Raw genomic sequence first — 19,736 nt, forward strand, 5'->3', positions numbered from 1 at the left:
TCTGAGTGTTGCTCACATGGGGCTCAGATCCAGGTCAGCAGGGAATGCCTCACTCCCGCCCATCAGCCTGTGCTGCCACCTCCAGATGAATAGTTTCAGAGTAGCAGCCGTGTTAGTCTGTATTCGCAAAAGAAAAGGAGTACTTGGGGCACCTTAGAGACTAACAAATTTATTAGAGCATAAGCTTTCGTGAGCTACAGCTCACTTCATCGGATGCATCCGATGAAGTGAGCTGTAGCTCACGAAAGCTTATGCTCTAATAAATTTGTTAGTCTCTAAGGTGCCCCAAGTACTCCTTTTCTTTCTCCAGATGAATCAGATGGAAGAAGAACGAACCATTCTACATCTAGGGCTGAAGGCAAGAGGAAAGCGGGTGCTATCACCACCCAGGCCAAAAGGAGATGGGTCTTTTAAAAAGAGAGATGAGTCCCTGGTTGCTAGGGCTGACCCCCAACCCCTCAAAGTTTGCAGGTGGCTGGATCTTGGGTTTTGGACTGACTCTTTTCAAGCTCAGGCAGGAGGAGCCAGCATGTCTGCGGATGGATACGTTAAGATGGAAGACGTAGTCCACACAGCACATGGATTCAGCTTGTGTGGTCCCTAATCATAGAATATTAGGGTTGGAAGAGACCTAGGAGGTCATCTAGTCCAATCCCCTGTTCAAAGCAGGACCAAACACCAACTAACTAACAGCTAACACCAACTAACAGCCAGGGCTTTGTCAATTCAGGCCTTAAAAACCTCTAAGGAAGGAGATTCCACCACCTCCCTACGAAACCCATTCCAGTGCTTCCCCACCCTCCTAGTGGAATAGTGTTTCCTAATATCCAACCTAGACCTCCCCCACTGCAACTTAAGACCATTGCTCTTGTTCTGTCATCTGCCACCACTGAGAACAGCCGAGCTCCATCCTCTTTGGAAACCCCGCCCCCCAGGTAGTTGAAGGCTGCTATCAAATCCCCCCCACTCTTCTCTTCTGCAGACTAAATAACCCCAGTTCCCTCAGCCTCTCCTCATAAGTCATGTGCCCCAGCCCCCTAATCATTTTTGTTGCCTTCCGCTGGACTGTCTCCAATTTGTCCACATCCCTTCTGTACTGGAGTGCCCAAAACTGGACGCAATACTCCAGGTGTGGCCTCACCAGTGCCGAATAGAGGGGAATAAGCACTTCTCTTGATCTGCTGGCAGTGCTCCTACTAATACAGCCCAATATGCTGTTAGCCTTCTTGGTAACAAGGGCACACTGCTGACTCATAATGCAGCTCCATTGCTAGCCATAAACCTGCACTTGATACCTAGATCTGGAACAGCGTCTATTACAGCAGTCCCTAAATTTCCCCCTCCAAAATCAAGGCACCACGGTGCTAGGCACTGTACATAGAAAGACAATCCCTGCCCTAATGAGTTTCCAGTTTAAATAGACAAGACACACGCTCAGTGAGAGAAAGGAAGAACAGTAAGGGTTTGTTTACAATGGGTTAATCAATGATTAACAGGTGCTATACGTGTGTGACAGATGTGAGCAGCATGTAAGATCCACTCTAGAATTATTGTGGGGCAGTTCTCTGGCCTGCGCTCTATACCAGGTGAGGCTAGATGATCCGTGTGGTCCCTTCTGGCCTTGGCATCTGTGAATGTAATGGATGGTTATAAGCCCATCACTAGAAAGTCCAGCCCATGGGGCTCCATGACAATCACTCTTAACTGATGTTAAAGTACCTGTTAATATTTGACCTTTGCGAAGGCATTTATAAATGGAACCTTAATGTGAAGTGTGACCCAAGGATCCCGATCCAGAATTCACAGATAGTGAAACTGAGGCACAGCACGTCAGGGAATGTTGGGAGTTTAAGGGAGGTGTCTAGACAGTACGTCGTACCCTTCATTAACATGGTATCTAAATCATTTGGGGTCTGACAAGATCTGCAGTGTCCACGGGCTGTGGATGTCATGGTGGCGTTTAATTGGTGTGTGGGGATAATTAGTAGTTAGCCATGTGGATAAATGTATATCTAGGAGCATAGGATTTGCCTGCCAGTCTGTGGCAGGGTGCGCCCCCCCATGGCCTAGCACGGCCTTACTCACCCTGCTGCAGGGTCTCGGCTGGGTGGCATCACTTCTCATGGCATCTGGGGTGGTGGAGTCATTGCCCTCTGGCTAAGACACTGTCCTGTTGCAGCCCTTCCAGTGAGACAGGGAACTCAAGAGGTGGGCGTCCTGCCAGTCTCTGCCTGTCTTCAAATGACTAGTCAGTCTCCCTGTCCCCGGGGAATCCGCCCTAGTAGGCTGACTCCGAGCACCCAGCTGTAGCCAGGCTCCCTCACCCTCTCCCTCCTGAGCAGGCCCCAACTGGCCAGAGCCTCCTGCCACACCTCCTGTAGGTGTAGAGGGGCAGGGTTGATTGGGCCCACAGGCCCTCAGTAACCCCCTCCTGGCCAGCGTGGGGTTGGCACACCTCATCGTAAAGTGAAATCCTGACCCCATTGCAAATCACGGCAAAACTCAACAGGGCCAGGATTTCAACCCTAGATTTTAAGGCCAGCCAGGACCATTCTGATCGTCTGCCCTGACCTCCTGAATAACACATTATTGGCCCGGCCTATGCCCCATGATTGAGAAGAAGGCAAAAGAGAACAGAATGAAAGTGGCAAATTGCACGGTGGGAATAAAGCCTCCGCTGACCCCCACAGGTGAGACAGTTATGCCCTGGAGCACAGCTATGCTTTTCAGATCCAGAACGGGCAGCAAAACCCTGACCATACACAGCCACTTTGAGACAACTCTCCTGGCTAACCTAACAGATGATCCATCTGGCTAGCCCCCTGGCTAACGCATCTGCTCCCAGAGATGGCAGGGCAGACTGAAGACACACGCACATTCAAACTGGCAACCCTCTTCGGCACAACCAGGCACGGCCCAGGCGAGGTACGTCAGGGTAAAGCAATTGCATAGCGTGCTCTTCAAACGCTGCTCTAGACACAATGAGAGAGAAAGAGGCACTAATAACACCTGCCACTTTCTATGGGTGAGATCACGGTTACCAGGCTTCGGGCTTCAATGTGACACCACTCCCAAGGGGGCTGAGAACCCAGACCCTCTACCATCTCCCTCAGGGCCGTGACATGCAGAGCGTATAGGCCAGTCACCTGACAGAGTTCAGGGAGCAGATCTGTACACAGGCAGGGCAAGAAGCTATTCCAAAGCCACCCCTAAAGCCTGCTACTCTCTCGTGCATGGATGGTGCTCGCACAAATCAATGTGAAAGAGACGTGATGGCTAGGGGGAGGGTATTTTAACCTCGAGCCTAAGGGGGTTAGAGTCCTTTGGAAATTCCAGCTGCAATGAATGAGTGAGGCCTTTATGCAGGAACCAGGAGATCAGGGGTTGGGGAGTGAGCTGGGCTGTAATGTGAGGAGGAAGTGATATGGAAATGGACACATCTCCAGCTCCGAGCTCACCCTACAGGACAGCCGGCCTGCAGGGAGAGTCTGGAACATCCTGTACCTTCAAGCCCGGCAGCTGGATTCCTTATGCAACAGTCACATTTCTAAGCTGAGTGGAAAACCGTTCCTAGCTTAACGGGGAGGCAGCTCTCCGAGTTGATGTGGGGACCCCAGGGAATGGCCAGCCACTTCCAGCTTCCCCTCGGGGAAAGGGCTCAGCTCAGCTGACAGGCTATTGCTGACAGCCGCCTGCAGGGCTGCTTGCTACAACGTGTTCCTCGCCCACCCACCCTGCCGACCCGGGGCTAAAGAGCCGAATCCTGTGCATCTCACTGGGCCTACACAGGCAGCTCCAGAAGGGCCAAATTCCCTGCTGGTGTAGCTCCACTGGAGGCGGTGAAGCATCCACACCCGCAGATGGTTTGGCCTGGAAGTATAGCAATGAGAAGCCACTCTACACAGCTATCACTCTCCCAGGCATGTGTACAAACAAACACAGTATGGCCTAGTGCATGGGTTCTGGGGGTCAGACACAGGTCCAGACGAGGCAAACCCACCCTCCCTTTCTTTAGGGCTAGATGGGAGCAGAGGGATCCTGAAACTTTTTTCCCATAACAACATGGAGGCATGGTATGGGAAAGGTTGAGAACCAGGGTCTAGTGGTTAGGTCTTTAGAGAGGGATTGGGTTCTATTCCTGACCGCTCTGTGGGACTTGGGCAAGCGACGACTTTCTGTGCTTCACTTTCCCCATCTGTAACATGAGGATGGTTCTTAGGGACCTTTTCTCAAGAGCTTGGAGAGCCTGAGATGAAAGGTACCATGGAAGTGCAAAGAGTTAGAAATGTGATATTTTATGACATTATTATTATTAAATAGAGAAATAAATGTGTGAGAGCGAGATCAACCCTGTTATCTCAGTATTGTTCCCATTTCTGAGATAGAGAAACTGAGACACAGAATTATTAAAGTGACTTGCCAAGTAAAGTCACTGGAAGAGCCAGAAATAAAACCCAGGAGTCCTGGCTCCACACCTCCATGTTCTAACCCATACACAAAAGGACTGGATAGCTTTATGCAATGAGACCACCCATTGCCCATGGACCAGGCAGTGAAACAGCAGGAGAGAGAGAGGCAATTATCACCAGTTACACAAAGAAGCTGGCTAGAACTCTGGTTTGAGGATGCCCTAGCACCGTAGGAATTGCCAGTCATTGATCAGATCCCAGGTCCACCTAGTCCAGTATCCTGTCTCCAACAGTGGCCAGCAGCAGATGCGAGAGAGGAAGGGACAAGAAGTCCCACAGCTACAGAATAACCTGCCCACTGGAAGCATTTCTTCCTGACCACTGTCAGTTAGTGGCTGGTTTATGCCCTGAAGCATGAGGGTTTATCTTTGGGATTAATACTGCCACCCATCACCATAGTATCTGAGCATCTTCCACGTGCAGCCAAATAAAAAAATCTCTCTCTTCTAAATCTCATTTCCTCTTTGTCTAATGTAATTGTTGATGCTCTCATTTTCCATACACATGCATGGTCCTTTTTCAAACCATTCCAGACACTGGAAATTTTCATAAAATCAAGGGGATGGACAAAATCCCACTCTCGGGATTACAGGCACTGCAGTTTAAAAGGAGTGCGGTAAATTCTGGGTTTGTCAAATCAGGGATGTCGTGTTGCTTAATCACACAACCAGCTGGTGGAATCAGATACCTGAATACCCTTAGCCTTCCTCCACACACAGCACACAGGCTCAGATAGAGACAGAGCAGCCTGCTACTTCCCAGGGATCATGATGCTTTCAATCTAGCAGCAGGCCTTGTGCAAACATCTGCCATCCACGCATACAGCTTGTGGCAGCAAACACACAGGCCCATGGTGGGGCTCCCACGCTTTCAGTGGGGGAATGCTATCCAGCATATCCATATATAGATATATAATCCCAATTAGCAGCCCCACACTCTAGTCTGCTATCACAGCCTTGCTTCTCAACACTTCTGCTGAGCCGACTTCCACAGCAGTGTGGGATGGCCGGCTCCGAGTCATGCAGCGCTATGTTCATTTACAGTCCAATATCATTATTATAATAGTAGCAACCGTGGTGAAAGCAGGGGCATTGGAATCACATCAGGATTCTATTCCCTGCTCTGCTACTGACAGTAAAACCTCCGTGGGGTCACAGTAACTCTGTGCCTCAGTTTCCCCATCTGTAAATGTTGTGCTTTGAGATCCTCGGATGATAAGTGCTATTGAGGGATTCAGCTTCAGTGAAGGTGACTGCAAGCACAAAGTGCTTGCTGCTGGCCATTTGAGCAATGCAAAGTCCGCTATTCTCGGGGGTTTAAGGCCAGTGTCTTAGCTAGGGCATAGAAAGCCCACTGGGGCAATGGGAGAGGGGTCAGCACATTGCAGGCCGGACGTTAGGGAGGGGTTTTATAACTGAGACAGGATAAAGAGGGGGGCTTATGTCAGCAGCAGAGATGCTAAGAAGAGATGTATTATAGGGCTGGAAATAGCATAGCGGGGATTTATGCCAGAAATATAAGCAGTTATAGGGGGATTACGTAAGAGGGCTAAAGCTCGGGGCATGCGGGCTGCAAACTGGGCCTGATCCTGAACTGAGGGACTGAGCAGCTGCTACGCCCATTGGTTCCCATGGGACCTGCCAACGCTCAGGCCCCATGGGCCCCATGCGGGCAGGTAGAAAAAGCAGCTCAGACCAGCCAGTGCCCAGGGCTGTGACCTGGGCTGCCCCTTGGCCCCAAAGCTCTGCTGCGAAGCCAGATGTTACAGCCGTGCCCTATCTTCTCCCCAGCGTGGGCATGCTATCTGTGGGCTAAGCCGAGCCGACTGCCCTCCCTTCCCAGCGCTCCCATTTGGGGTCCTTGAGGTCATTGATCTAACATCAGTGATAAATGGCCTGACTCTCCAAGTCACAGGGGTCAGGGTGGAATGTCACAAAGAGAGCTTGGAAATGGTTGTTTGGACACACAGGGCTCTAGGCCAGCGCTGGCGTTCGCCTGGATTTTGCGCACCAGGAGCGTGCTGGGCGGCCATGTGCCTGCCCCAGCAGAGCGGTGCAGGAGCAGAGCAAGGTCACTTGCGCCTCCCGTCCCCTTGCCCGGCCATGCAGCACTAGGCAGTGTCCTCCCTCGAGCAGTAAGATGGCAGGGCGCTCTGATAGGGACCCTATTGTCTTTCCATCAGTCACTGCTTAGCAGGTCCATCTTGTTGAGCTACTGAGCATGCTGCATGGTTAACGGAGTCGGTAGCATTAATGGGGAGGCTCACTTTCCTGTCTCTCCCAGCTAGTCTGGTGGTAACACTCTGCTCTGACGAGCCCCAGCTCTGGCTAAGACTTGGGGGACACTGCCCCAGTCCCGCAGGGAAGATGAGCCCCTTAGCTCCCAAGCCAGCCATGCAGCTTGCTGTTCAGTGGCCCCTGGCCTGCACTCTGGGTGCGCTGGGCTAGCCATCAAGTTAGCCCATGTGCTCCTGCAACTGGACAGAGAAGGAGGTTGGGGAGGCAGGTCACCCCCTACCCACCAGCAGAGAAAGCAGTGAAATAGCCGTGCGACAGGCCAGCCTACAACGGGAATCGCTAGGGCACAGCCCCCCCTTTTGGCAGAAAAGAAAAGGAGGACTTGTGGCACCTTAGAGACTAACAAATTTATTTGAGCATAAGCTTTTGTGAGCTACAGCTCTCTTCATCGGATGCATTTGGTGGAAAATGCAGTGGGGAGATTTATATACACACACAGAGAACATGAAACAATGGGTTTTATCATACACACTGTAAGGAGAGTGATCACTTAAGATGAGCCATCACCAGCAGGAAGGAGGGGGGGGGGAAGGAGGAAAACCTTTTGTGGTGATAATTCCCCAACAGCGTAGAGCCCCGTCCTCCACTCCCCAATTAGCACCCTGAGGCTCCCTTCCTGCTGTGACATTGTAAATGATGCTCCAAATGACAGCAAGGCTTGTGTCTGACCCTGGTTATGGCACACATGGGCAAGCCGTGTCCACCTACCATGCCCCCCCAACACAACCCACATGACAACTGTGCTTCTGCCTTCGCACCCATGGCGCTGCCTCACTAGGGTACGCTGGGAAAATCCAGGCAGCTCCCCCCTGGGGCCTCAGCCGGGGCTAGAGAGCTGGGCAGACGTGCAGACAGAGCGGCACTCGCAATGCAGCCAGGGAAGAGCTGGGGAGGACGACTGGGCAGCCCAGTTATCCAGGCAGGGCTAGGGAGCCCCAGAGCCACTGCAAAACACACTGAGATGCCCTTGCAGGGGACCTGGTGAGGGTGTGTGGCCTAGTGGTTACAGGAGCAGCACTGGGAATCTAGGCGTCTACACCCAGCTCTGTCGCTGACCCCGTGTCACCTGGAGCAAGTCACTTCATTTTGCTGCGTCTCTGTTTGTCCCAGCTGTAGGGAAACGGATCAGCTTTGTAGGCATTGTTTGTGTAGCCTCTTCACAGCCCAGCAGGTGCACTGAGGTATTGTAATTAACGGGCTCTTGGGTTTCCTTCTACACAGCAGCTGGCGTGCCAGTCCCACCCCCTCAGCTGACACATCCCCTAGCAGGGGCAGCTCTCCAGGCTGACGGATGGACGGCAGGCCCCAAAACGCCAGCGCCGCAAACAAGAACTTCAGCTCCCACAGGGGGCAGCGCACCAGCCCCCCAGGCAACATCTGCCGCCCCAAATGCCAACTCCCGGCCCCATCATCAGTGGGAACTGCGGGACCTGCTCTTCGGTGGGTTTCAATGGGATGCTGTGAGCACAGCCCTCCTCAGTGTGATGGACAGCACGCACTCCCAGGGGGAGCCTCCCTGTGCAGCCTTGTCACTAGGAAGAGCTGGGGTCAATTCCTGGCCCTGCCCCAGATTCCCTGTGCGACCCTGGGCATGTCACTCGCTCTGGACTCAGCTCCCCACCCCATCTGTGAAATGGGGATGATGCGCCAGCCTTTGTCTGTGTAGACTGTGAGTTCTGTGGGGCGAGGTATCTTGCTCAGTGTACATGCAGCACCTAGCACAATGGAGCCTGGTAGGGGCTACTGCAATCATATGAAAAGCCCCCCCCCCCCGACTAAGCCTTGTTTGGCTGGCAGTCAGGGATACCTCTGTGCTTCTGAGCGCTTGGGGCGTGAGCCTTTTGTACCTGGGGCGCCAGACTCCCTGCTGCCCACTTACAACGGGGCCCCGGTCTCGGCTGGGCCCTCTAGGTGGGACCGGAAGAGGAAGGGTAACGCTCGATAGGGGAGGTGTGGGTGAAGGGGGCTGGAAGTCTCTGTAGAGCATCCTCCAGGGCAGAAGGGAGCTCCGACCTAACCAGGAACCCCCTGGCCCATCATCTCACAGGAGGGCGACTCAGGACCCACTCAGAGGACAGAGAACAACAGGCAACATGGCACAAATGTTCACTCGTGAAGCCTAAACTAGGGCAGAGGGGGAGAGGTTCCCTCCAGACAGGGCTAACGTACCCCCTCAGGATAGGAGTAATAGGGGGGTCCCCTCAGGGCAGAATTAACTGGGTCAGGTAGGGGACTCCCCCAGGATGTAGGTAGTGGGGGGTCTCCCATGGACAGGGCTAACGGGGTCAGGTGGGGGGGCTCTCCCAGGATGTGGGTAATGGGGGCCTCCCATGGGACAGGGCTAACGGGGTTGGGTGGGGTGGGGGCTCCCTCAGGACGAGGGACCAGGTGTGCAGCTAGGTGAGCTAGGGAGAGCTCCCCTCCCACCCTTGGCCCTCTCCCCTTTCCGAGGACCGCGAGCAATCACACCTGTGCCGCGTACAAAAGCCCCGGGAAACAGGCTGCTGGTGCCATGGTAACAGGGCCGCCTCTCAGCCCCGAGCTGTTCCCCAGGCTCGCTCCAGCCCTGGCGCACACGGCTCCCATGGGCCCAGGTGCCCCCGGTGAGGCCCAGCAGCGCACAGCCTGCACTACCAGCAAGTCGACGGCCCTCGCACCTGTCCAAGCCAGTCCGGGAAGGGAGCGAGGCCCGTCGCAAACCTAACCTCGGATTTGCTAAATTGCATTACGAGCCTCGGTGGGAGCTCGTCCAGACAACCCGGGGGGCTCTGAGTGCGCACAAAGGATGCGACGTCGGTAGATGACAGGAGTGCGGGGAGCAGGTGGTCCCTGCACTCCTGTCCTCTCCCTTTGGCATCACACCAGCGTGCATGGCAGCGTGGGCTGCTCCTCGCCCCCTCATGCCAGGCCTGCCCGGCTTCACTTCAGCTGGTGTGAGAGTCAGAGGGGCACAGAGTTTAAGGCCAGATCTGGTTTGACCCCCCTGTATAGCACAGTCCACCGCACCGGCACCCCCACATGAACCTCAACAGCCGAGGGAGACCACGTATCGCAGCCCCCAGGAAACTAGACTTATGTGCCACAGGCAGAGAACAGGACAGGCCGAGGGCAGCAGTGCCTGCGGCTCCCACAATGGCAGGTAATTAAGTGAGACAGAACCAGATAATCCCAGCAATCCCACCCCCCTAGCCCCGCTACAGTAGAAGGTGAACATCCCCCCCGCTCCACGAACAATCTGACTTGGGGAACTGACATGATGACCAGTTAGACCCTGAACATGTGAGCAAGAACCAGCCAGCCCAGCCCTCCCACCCAATGCCCCCTCTCCAGCCACGACCAGCCCTGACGCTTCAGAGAAAGTTTAAAAAACCCCCAAACCAAAATACACTGGGGCAGGGGGATCCCTGCCAGGAGCTGGTTGAAACCACAAAGCATGAGGTTTAGGAACGCAAGATAAACAGGAAGCGAGCCTCAGAGCTGCTGCCTCCTACCTTCACAGGCAAACCCATTACACAATCACACTCATAAATCTGTCCAGCTCGCTCTTAAAACAAATCCAGTTATCTCCCCCACAACACTTACCGAGCAGCTCTTCCCGAGCCTCGCCCCTCTGGTGGTTAGAAACCTTCTTCTAAGTTCCAGTCTTTGAATCATGCCGGGGCACATGGCCCAGGTCCTTCCCATAGTGCAACAAGGTGCCTATTGCCAGAGTACTGTCCGGTCCTTACACTAGCCATTCACCCGCAGAGACCTTGGTTCCAGCAGCTACATGGGGATCGCAGGCTGGCGGCTCTCAATCCAATCCCTGTTTATGCATCTTGCCAAATCACTGTGTTTCAAAGCCTGGCTCAGCGTAACTAGGAATCTCTGCTCCACAGATGCCAGGAAGGGGATAGTGGGGCGGGGGGAGGGACAGGATAGAGGAGCACAGGCAGAGCTGGGGAAAGGCCAGGGATGGATTTTGTTGGGTTTAGTGTATGGGTGCTGGGTGGTGTATGGCAGACGACCTGGATGATCCAGTGATCCCTTTTGGCCTTAAATGCTATGGAATCACAGGGGGGCTATAGGACAGACAGGCATGCGCACAGCTGTATGGGGGGGGGGCAGGACTGCAACAGCAGGGGGTGCTGACAGTCTGAACAGAGGCATTAGGGCAGAGCTAGGGAGAATGGGGCAGTGCCACGAGTCAGGTATGAACTGTGTCAACACAGCTGGGATGGAGGGGCCTGGCATAACACAGAATGTTTCCCCCAGATTCATTCGCCCACCTCTCTCTCCCCTTTTGCTCTTGCCTGCCTGGGGCCATGGACCATGCATGTTGAGTCCCCTCCTCTCCCAGTGTGATTTGCCTCTCTCCCAGCTAGCTGGAGGATACATCAAGTGCCAAAGAAGGGACAGGAAATAGTAAATGATCCTGTGCAAACAAAACCCCCTCAGCCCCTTCTGGAAAGTTGCATTTTTGTTGCTTGGAGGAACTGAGAGGTGGGTGTTGTAGCACCAGGGACAGATTCCGCAAAGCTCCTTTGCCTTAAGGGGGGACATGCAGATTTACACCAGCTGAGGAGCTCATACTTGCTCTCCTAACCGAGAGGCAGGCTTCCTGCCTGCCAGACACAGCCAGCACGAGCAGCGGGCAATCTCCCCCGCACTGGAATCAAGGACTTCACAGCGAGCGTGTGCATTGGTCAGGTCTCTTCTGAGCGCTAAACACCACAAGCGGGCACTGTCCTTACTGCAGGATCTTTCCATGGTCTCCCGGCCCATCCTCATGTCCCGCAGCGACAACTCTCTCCAGAGCGCCTGGGACATCAAACACTCTAAGCACCCCGGTTGTTACTATCCATGGCAAAATGACTGGCCCTTGCATTCAGAGCTGTCAGTACGAACGGCTTCTTCTACCCCTCCCCATAGTGACCATCTGGAACCAGCCCTGCGTACCCTCAGCCATGTGAGCGCACCACTATTCTAACTGGGCAAATGTGCACCAAGCCAGAGGAACCTCCCACCCCAAAGGCCTAGCTGAGCGTTCTCACCAGCTCAGTTTAAACCCAGGCTTCAGGTTCCAATCCACCAAGAACCTTTTTCTCGGTAATAAAACCACGGGGGCAATGTCTACCTTTAAAACGCCCCAGCGCAGACAACCCCGACCACAGCGATGGGAGAGCTTCTCCCGCTGCTGTACTTAATCATAGAAGCATAGAATATTAGGGTTGGAAGAGACCTCCAGAGGTCATCTAGTCCAACCCCCTGCTCAAAGCAGGACCAACTCCAACTAACTCATCCCAGCCAGGGCTTTGTCAAGCCAGGCCTTAAAAATCTCTAAGGATGGAGATTCCACCTCCCCTCTAGGGAACCCATTCCAGTGCTTCACTACCCTCCTAGTGAAATAGTGTTTCCCGATATCCAACCTAGACCTTCCCCACTGCAGCTTGAGACCATTGCTCCTTCTTCTGTCATCTGCCACCACTGAGAACAGCCGAGCTCCATCCTCTTTAGAATCCCCCTTCAGGTAGTTGAAGGCTGCTATCAAATCCCCCCTCGCACTTCTCTTCTGCAGACTAAATCCACCTCCCCGGAAGGCAGCAGAATTCTTCTGTCAACGTAGCTCCATCCACACCGGGGGTTAGGTCAGAACAGCTACATCTGTCAGCCTGTGGATTTTTCACACCCCCCGAGGGACACAGCTATGCCGAAGTACGTTCCTAGCGGAAACCAGCCCTGAGCTCTGCAGAATAGCCATGGGGCAATTCCTTTGACGAATACATCAGCTCCTCGAGAACTGGACTAACGCCTCACACCTGTTCTTGGACGCACACAAGAACACGCATATGCATGTGATGAACACACACTCTTGGACATGCATATGGTGTGCACACAGACAGGGACCAATAGATGCACGTGGTGTACATACATGGGTGTAGTACAGATGTGACATACACACGTCCCTCTTGTGCCTCCCCCAGAAGAGCGGTGTGAACATTAGCAAAGCACCAGGGAGATGCACTGTGGGGTCCAAGTGCTATATATTATTGAGCCAGTGGCAGAGAGGGCCAGCAACTCCAGCTGGAAGCATGCAGCGCCTCTGGCCCTCGACTTGTTCCATGGTTTGCACGCAGGCCCCAGTACAAACAAGCCCTGGGAAACACCTGGCTGGCCAGACACTGAGCCAGGGTGAAACCCACTGTACCCGGGCCTCATTTCAGAGCAATGCTGACAATCGGCAAAGGCAGCTGCTTACTGGGGATGCTAATTCCCCTGAACCGGAGTGCTGGGCCCCAGGGGAGCCGTGTGAGGGCTCTGAAGGCTGCAGAGGTTGTGGGAGGGAACAGAGACCCTTTCACCTCTAGGTCAATAGCTCAAATCCAGGGCAGATCATCAATGATCACAAGGCCTCATGGGCTGCTGGCAGTCATTCAGCAGCCTCTGTGAATGAGGTGGGGGGTCTCCAGCGGCAGAATCCATCTCTGCTATTGGTCCCCCTTCAAGGGGTGACTAGACCCCCAAGAACAAGCTTCCTTCTCGCGAGGCATGGTTGGGGAACTGCTGCCTGTCTACTTAGAGCGTCCCTCACCGCTGCAGCACCATCCAGCCGTTCGCGTGTTTATCCTCGCTGCAGGCACGGCTATTAACCCCATTTCACAGACAGGGAACTGAGGCACTCGGTGACTTACTCAGAGTCAGGCAGGGAGTTTGGGTCACAGCAGGAAGCAAACCCAGGTCTACCAGAGGGCCAGGCTAGCGCTTTAACCACTGGACCTTTCTTTCTCCCCCTGCACAGCATCATTGCCATTCCTGCCCATGGTGGGCCTGTTCCACGGCCAACAAGAGGCCTGCAGTCTCCGGCGACAGCCAGCAAGCTCCCTTCCGCCATGCTTCATTCCCATGTTGTGTTAAAGGAAGAGATCTGCCCCAGGGAGCCGAACCCCTCCCGCCTGGGGGATTTCCAAGCTCGGCAGCTGGGGATCAGTCCCTCAGCGGCAGCAGGCACTGCCAGGGCACACAAACGCCCCCCGGCCGTGCACTCACGTACTGCCAGGGCAGAAGAGAAATTGCTGCAACAAATTCCACCTGCTGGCGAAAAGAGCTGGGACCCAGGAGGAATAACCTTGCGGGTCTCTTGAAGCCGAGCATTTCTGTAGAGGCTGATGATTGCTCTCCCTCCCTCAACTTTCCGGGTTCTCCTCCGACAAGGGACAAACTCCTCACCGTGATGCGCTCGGGTCTGTGTCAGAACAGGCTTGGGGCTGAACCACCCCCAACCCCGGCGAAATGCTCTCCTCCCCTGCCCCCACCCCGCAGGCAGCTCCCCACCCTCTGCCAGCGATTCCCATCGATTAGGGTTACAGAACAGGGGCGGCTATTCCTGGGCTGATGACATTCTACAACTTTACGTGCCCCCTGTCAAGAGAGGGGTGGGATGGGATATGTGTGCAGGGGCGGGGGAACCCTGGTTCGTACCATCGGACGTCCCAGCAGGATCTCCACGGCCCTGCCAAGCCCCACATTGGTTTAGAATGGCAGCCAACCCCAGGAAAGTTCTGCCAAGCGCAGAAACACCTGAGCCCCAAAGAAGAGGTGAAGGATGGGCTCGTGGCTAGGGCACCTCAGTTTACCACCTCTAAAATGGGGATAACATCACTACCCTCCCCCCGGGGTGTTGGCAGCATCGATACATTAAATGTTGTGAGCTGCTCAGATGCTGGGGCGATGGAGGCCAGATACACACCTTAGACAGATTATCCTTCCTATTAAATAGGAGAGAGCTCCTAACCCTGCAGCTTTTGACACACATGGTTCATAGTCAGGTTTTTATTTGGAGGTTTGGACAGCACAGAGGCCAATTCAGGAAAGCATCCCCCATCAGGGCAGCCTGGCACGTGCTTAAGGGCTGCCTTGAACTGGGGACCGAGCAAGGAACTTCAGAGACCCTCCCCCCGGGGACAGTAGCACAATGCCACTGGAGTAGTGAGCATTGGGGCAGGGTTAGCCCAGAGGGCTAGGACTTAAAAGGCTCTGACTCGTAGATTCCAAGGCGGGACCACTGTGATCATCTCATCTGACCTCCTGTATAACCCAGGCCAGAAAAGGGCCCCAGGAGAATTCCGGTCAACTAGAGCAGACATTTTAGAAAAAACACCTAGATTTAGCAGTTGCCAGTGATGGAGAATCCACCCCGGCCCTTGGCGAGTTGTTCCATTGGTTAACTGAGATGGTGGCCTTGGGGGTTACATGAAAGAAATGGCTTCTCCTTGCCTTCAGTCAGAGTGGTAGCTGCTCAATGCTTCTGAAAAATCGGTGTCTCAAGTTGGGCACCCAAAAATGGAGACTCCCTTCCATTACGGTCACCTTTGAAAATACTGCATTAATGCCCACCCTGCCTCAGTTTCCCCATCAGTACACTCTGGACTGTAACATTTGCACACCTACCTCGCTGAGAGGATTAGCTGATGTTGAGAATAAATCAATGGATAAGTGCTATATATTCTCATTTTCATCTTAAGTCCAAGACCCACTTGTGCCTTATAACACCTTCTTGCAGAGTTTGTGGTTTGGGTGGGGCGGTGGGGGGGGGGGTTAGTATGGGCTTGTGGTTAGAGCAGGGGCTGAGTTCTATTCCTGACCCATTGTGGGACATGCGGCAAGTCATATGTCAGTAACCTATCAAGCCATCAACCCCTATCTGCCGGTGGCCTCAATTGCCTACCTAGGCACTTCTCCTCCAATGCTGTCCCATGCCACCCTCCCCATGCATAGCAAAGGCTCCTGTCAATACTCAGTAGGCCCCTTAAAACCCACCTCTGTCATGTGTCCATGCCTCACTCCCATTTGGCCCAGGGTATGCAAGTGGTAAGCTGGGACTTCTGCTATCCTGCTAAGCTCGGTTGGATTTCTGGGTCTCATCTTCTCAACCCACCCTCAGCCCCTTCGTCTGTTTCGTCCATTTGCCATGCCTTGGCTGACACGAAGGGTGTGAGCAATTGGGGTCATGGGACTGTCTGCTGTCATTTGTCTGAACAGCACCTACCACAAAGGGGCCCTGGGTTGGGGGTTTTAGATGCTACTGCAAATACAAATCAGAAACCGCAGTAACCGACCGCGAAGCCATGTTCCCATACAACCAACTAACTTGTCCTAAAAGCCACTGCTGCCAAATATCACACCATCAACCACGGTCCCTACTTCTGCAGCGCGTACACACAATCAAAACTAACTTCCCAGATGAGAACAGATGCAGGGGTGTTCGGGCCTGAAAGGTGCCATGTCATAGCAAAAACAGGCCTGTTACTCCCGCCCTGAAAGCACAGGCCTGAGGGGTGGTGGTGCTCAGGAATCAATATTTGCCCCATGGAACAGGAGGATAAGGGAAACATGTTACTGTCCAGCTTAAAAGGGGAGCTACTCTCCCACTTCCCAGAAACCAAGAAAGAGGAAGCAGTGCCTTCCACATAAAGGCAGCAAATTCAAAAGCAGCAAGAAGGAAAATGCTCCTTCACCCTCTGATTAATCTGTGCAACTCCCAGGGTGCTGCTGAGGCAAACGGAGCACTGGTTGCTCTCAGAAGAAGGGCGCAGGAGGTGACTGAGCTAAGCTCCGTGAGCCAGGGGAGCAGACTACACAGACCACTGCTGTCTTCCCACCTGGAAGGAAGCAAAGTAAAATCATAGGTTTCAAGGGACCATTGTGATCATCTCATCCCACCTCCTGCATCAGGCAGGCCAGAAGGACGGCTCTGACTAGGGGGGTCATGGGTCTACTCCATTCTGGCACGAGGCAGGACATGGGACTAGATCAACATGGTTATAGGCTGGCAAAAGGCCGGACACCAAACAAGATGGCTCATTCGTCTGGTCTGGTGCAGCAGAATGCATGTTATAGGACTAGACAGACAGTGTGTTATGGTCCAGCGGCAGCTCAGAGGGTCACTGATCATAGATTTTAACACCGGAAGGGATTACTCTGGTCACAGAGTGTCACCCGCGCAGCCCCAGCCAGAGCTCACAGCCACTGAGCCTGGTAATGTGCGGTGTCTCTTTCTGAAAAGCAGCCTGTCTGGAACTCCGCCACTTCTCCCATGGCACAGAGCAAGAAACGTACAAAGAGGAAATGTCCTTTTAAGGATGGGCGGATTGGTGTAAACTTTGCTTTAAAAAGCCCCACGGTCTCTCCCTCACAGTCACAACCACCGTAAATAAGCCCCTCTCGGAAGCCACAGAGGTCGTTCCAGCTAGTCGTGCAGGGACGCGAAGGAAATCTGCGAGACGTTGCTTCTTTCCATAGATTCCGAGCATGCCCAGCCACTCTCTGCCCGAGATAGGAGAGTCTGCACGGAAGCCCTGGACTTACAAGGGCACCTGGCTTTCTCTAGAGTAGAGTTCTCATTTGCACCCTCCTCAATGGAGGAGCCGTCTGGGGGGCAGCTGATCCGGTGGCTCCTCTGGGAAGGTGAAGCATTTTCCCTTAGGAGAACAAGGGGCATGACCCTCCCATCTCTGGCTGGGGATGCTCTGAGTCTATGAAAAGAAACATCTTGCATTTATCCTTTGCTTCCTTCAAAGCTAGCTCAGCAGCTCCCCTGCCACTCTAGGGGAACTTCCAAGGGCTCCCAGCTGCAAGGCGGAGCAGAAGGGTCGTTCAAAGCAGGTGCTGGCAGTGAGATCGTGGGAGAGTGAGGGAGGGTGTGCGTACATGTCAAGGTGTGCACATATGTAAGTTGTCTGCACGTATGGGACAGATCGTGTGATTAGGAAGAGGAAGGATGGAAACGTGCAGCCCGGAACAAGGGGAAACGGGCAGATTACAATCCCTGATACTTCGGGTCACGGCCCTTGGCACACACAACAGTCAGGGCTCAGAAGGAGCTCAGAACGCACCCATTTTCAGATGCCAGGGGACTACTGTTACAGCAACACATCCAAAGGGAAGTCTGGATGGCACGCAGAGGAGCCCTCTGGCCAGCTGACTGTCACTAGTTACGCATAAGCCAAAGAGCACAGCGTGGGGCTTCAGGCTGGCTGGCTATGGTGTTCTGTGCATTTCTAGGATGCTATTGCTAGCCTCAGCAGTCAGTGCAAAGGCCAAGCACAGGACAGGTCTGGATCTTACTATGTCAGACGTGGTACCCTGCCAAGGAGCAATCTTCCAAAGCAAGGAGAGGAAAACCTAGATCTCAGAACGTGTGTGTGTGTGTGTGTGTGTGTGTGTGTGTGTGTGTGTGTGTGTGAGAGAGAGAGTTCGTTCACATTATATACCTACATACGTATGTGTACACACACACACACACACACACACACACACACACAGTTCTATCATCTAACGCTCATTCCCCAAACAGTGGCACACAAATATCTGTATGGAATTTCTACTGTATTGTTACTGTACGACTATATGTTGCCATGGTCTATGTGTCTCAATATATTTGCAGGATAATCTCTAACTATTCCTCACTGAAGTAAACTGTGCTGCGGTAGCTGTCTCAAAGCCCAATTCTGTAAACCCAAAACACTCAGACCACGTTATTTTAGAGAGAAACCATTCGCTGTGCAAATTTTAAAAACCACAAAAAAAAAGTCAATCTGCCACCCAAGATTTCCTAAGAAAATTTCAGGCCCCTCCCTGCTCCAGGATGAATTATTTAATGAAAGATCACACGCCAACCTGAAATTTGTTAAACTTCCTCTTAGCCACCCGCACTGCTCCAGCCCTCCCACCAATTAAATTGGAGTGCAGCACACAAAGGCAATTAGAGTCCAATTCCCTAGCTCCAAGGAAACAGAAGAGCAAGACACCACTAAGACGACAGTAGGCCCCTCTTACCTGCATCTCCCTGCCCATCACTGCTCCTTGCCCATCCCTCTTGGTTTTTAGAAGAGCTGCTGGCATTACTCTAAACTCTTTCACCGGGTGAGAGAATCACATTCGAGGGTAACATGCTCCTCCGAAGCTGCTGGGGTTTAAACACCACCTAGGGTGAGTGGGGACTATTAGCAACCCTGGGCTTAGCAACCCTTCTCTTTCTTGGCAGGGGAATGACCTGGTCCCCGGGCGCCAGAGCCATTCCATCCCTGCCCATGGGCAACCTTGTTTTCTTTGGTATATCCATTCAAGGAGAAGAGCTGGATGTCCTTCTCTCCCGGCCATGCTGCGAAGGGGAAACTGTAAAACTGCTCTAGTTAGAAATGGGAGTCTCTCTCTCTCCGGAGCGTGTGCCTCTCCTGGCTGGCATCTCAGCCTTTATCCAGCAGCGAAGGTGATCTCTTCCCCCTCTGGACCCAGCAAACCTCAGCAGCCTCAAATCAGCCCATTGATGCAACGGAAGACCCGCAAACCCCCGCACACGGGGAAATATTGTTAATCCGAACACCTGGCCCCCTTTCCCCAGGACTCCTCGGAGACAGAACAACGGCCTCCTCCCCCTGCCTCACCTACACTGACTGCTCCATCGGAAAGAGGAAAGAAAAACACATGCCCTTACAAATACACAACAGATGGGATTGCAGCCAAAAATACATCCCCCCTCCCCCCAGCCACCACCACGGCCGTGGCTCTGCTCCAAGCAAGGCTTTTGCAGCATCCATCCCCACGCGCCCCTCTGCTCCAGCCTGTGGGCCCCGCCTGCCTTACCTTGCCAGGGAATCCTGCGTGGCTGGCCTGTGCTCGTCTCTCTTCTCCTGCTGGCCTTCCTCCTGGAGCCCTCTGGATTCCTCTCCCTCCGTCCCACCTGCCCCCCCGCAGGGCTCTCCCCTGCCTCGCCCCTGCTCTTTCCAGCACCCTGCCCCTGAATCCCTTTTGCAGCCGGTGCTCAATGCAATGCTGAAATGTTGGACAGCTCAGCACCACTGAGCAGGCCTCCCGTCCTCACGCAAGACAGTCGCCTGCTCACCACATCCTCTGCCACAGGGCCACCTGGAGCCCAGGAGGGGCTGATGCAGCAAAACAGGATTCCCCCCCCCCCACGCACACACCCACACCC

At 53.7% G+C, this 19,736-nt stretch overlaps 1 protein-coding gene across 3 annotated transcripts in view; it reads right to left on the bottom strand.

The window, feature by feature from the left end:
• The window catches only part of SRRM3 (serine/arginine repetitive matrix 3), a 175,553-nt gene extending 156,071 nt beyond the window's left edge, over nt 1-19,482 (bottom strand). For 2 of the 3 annotated variants that reach the window (XM_038375813.2, XM_043499447.1), the window contains exon 1: nt 19,388-19,482. The gene's annotated coding sequence lies outside the window, so the exon portion shown is untranslated. The remainder of the gene's footprint in view (nt 1-19,387) is intronic. The other variant, XM_043499448.1, reaches the window with a different exon arrangement.
• Between the last annotated feature and the right edge of the window lie 254 nt (nt 19,483-19,736).

This window comes from Dermochelys coriacea, chromosome 17 (assembly GCF_009764565.3).
Source record: "Dermochelys coriacea isolate rDerCor1 chromosome 17, rDerCor1.pri.v4, whole genome shotgun sequence".
NCBI classification, from domain to species: domain Eukaryota; kingdom Metazoa; phylum Chordata; order Testudines; family Dermochelyidae; genus Dermochelys; species Dermochelys coriacea.